This window comes from Meles meles, chromosome X (genome assembly GCF_922984935.1).
Source record: "Meles meles chromosome X, mMelMel3.1 paternal haplotype, whole genome shotgun sequence".
Lineage (NCBI taxonomy): Eukaryota > Metazoa > Chordata > Mammalia > Carnivora > Mustelidae > Meles > Meles meles.
The window spans coordinates 97,685,409-97,686,975 of record NC_060087.1 but is presented as its reverse complement, the minus strand read 5'-3'; the positions used below and the strand labels follow the sequence as shown (position 1 = coordinate 97,686,975).

General features: G+C 41.5%; 1 pseudogene; it reads right to left on the bottom strand.

Annotated features, from left to right (window-relative positions):
* Nucleotides 1-656: 656 nt before the first annotated feature.
* LOC123934723 lies at nt 657-1,266 on the bottom strand (annotated as a pseudogene).
* Nucleotides 1,267-1,567: the final 301 nt, after the last annotated feature.

The following is a 1,567-nucleotide window of genomic DNA, read 5'->3' as shown; positions in this document are numbered from 1 at the left end:
TAAATCTGAAACTAATTAATTTCTACTGTTGCAAGTTCTGACTGTTTTAATCTGCTTCATAAGCTCACTTTAAAACTCCATACCCTTTTTTGATAAACCTTCCCTCCCCACTTTACCAGTGTTCAAGACATTTTAGAACAGTTTTTGAAGTATTCCTGCTGAGTTAGCACTTAGCAAAAACATTCCCATTATGGTATCAACAACCTCTAAAGGAGTAAATAAGAAGCTTAAGCAAAAAAGAATTTAAATGTCCAATAACAGTGAGCAAATAGCTGCCATATAAAGAAGTATCATGAGGAGAAGAGAATTTTGCTTTCTAATTAAAAATAGAGTGAAGGTGGTTTCTTAGGTTTAAAAAAAGTGTCATAAGGCCATTTAATTCTTGTTTTGGAGATGCATTTTTAATTGAAATGTAGTTGACATACACTATTATAGTAGTTTTAGGTATACAGTCATAGTGATTAGAGAATTATATACATTATAAAACACCATAAGTATAGTTGCCATCTGTGATAATACATTATTACAATAAAATTGACTCTATTTCCTGTGCTATACTTTTTTTTTTTTAAAGTTCTCTCTTGGAAATTTTATTGGTTCTGGGGAAAAGAAGGCAGGCAGCTCCTGCTTTCTGCTGAGGGTGCCACAAACCCTCACTATTTCCAGTTGCCATTAATAGGGAGGTTCTCATGATTAGAGGAGGCCAGGAAGGCCTTGAGCTTGGGCTGAGTGCTGTGGTGCCCAGGTAGGCTGAGATCCGGGGCATGAGTCCAGGCAACTGACAGTCAGGACCTGGTGAATCAGCAATGAGTCCAGCAGGTTGAAGTCTGGAAAGGAGATCTTTTGCCCATGATGATGTCCTGACCCCCCTCGTTCTGGGACAGTATGGTCTCAAAGGTCTTCAGGTGCCTGGTAGTGCCTTCACTTACTCCTACTTGCCTGACTCCTAGTTTGTATAGATGAGGATGAGGTATTTGCAGGGGATATTCTCCATGCCATCATTCACCATGCGCACCAGAGCCGCCTCCCATTGGGCCTTCCCAGAAAGCCCAAGGGAGTAGCCTGGATATCACAAGATGGCAACGGACTGGTACAAGGTCTCCATCCTGGAACTTGGGAAGTTGCCCATAGAGACAGGTGGCCTTGAGTGAGCCCTTCAGCCTTGTCTCCACGGTCACCACCTCCTTCTTCCAGCTCTGGCTCTGGTGAGCCAGCAGCATACACATAGCTGCGAACAGGGAAGCAGATGATGGAGTAGGGCTGCATGGTTACTGTGCAGATGGTGGTGGCAGAGATTTTATGCTATACTTTTTAGCCCCATGGCTTATTTATTTTATAACTGGAAGTTTGTACCTCTTGATTCCCTACACCTGTCTCACCCATAACCTCCATCCTCCTTCCCTCTGGCAACTACCAGTTGGGGAAGATTTAAGTAGAAACATGTTGCTGATTTAATAATTAATTTAAAAGGTATAATGCCTATGTTTGCATCCTTCACAGAAAATGTTCTATGACTCTCTGTACTTCCCATATTATTTCAATTTTGATGATAAAGTTTCTGGCAAAT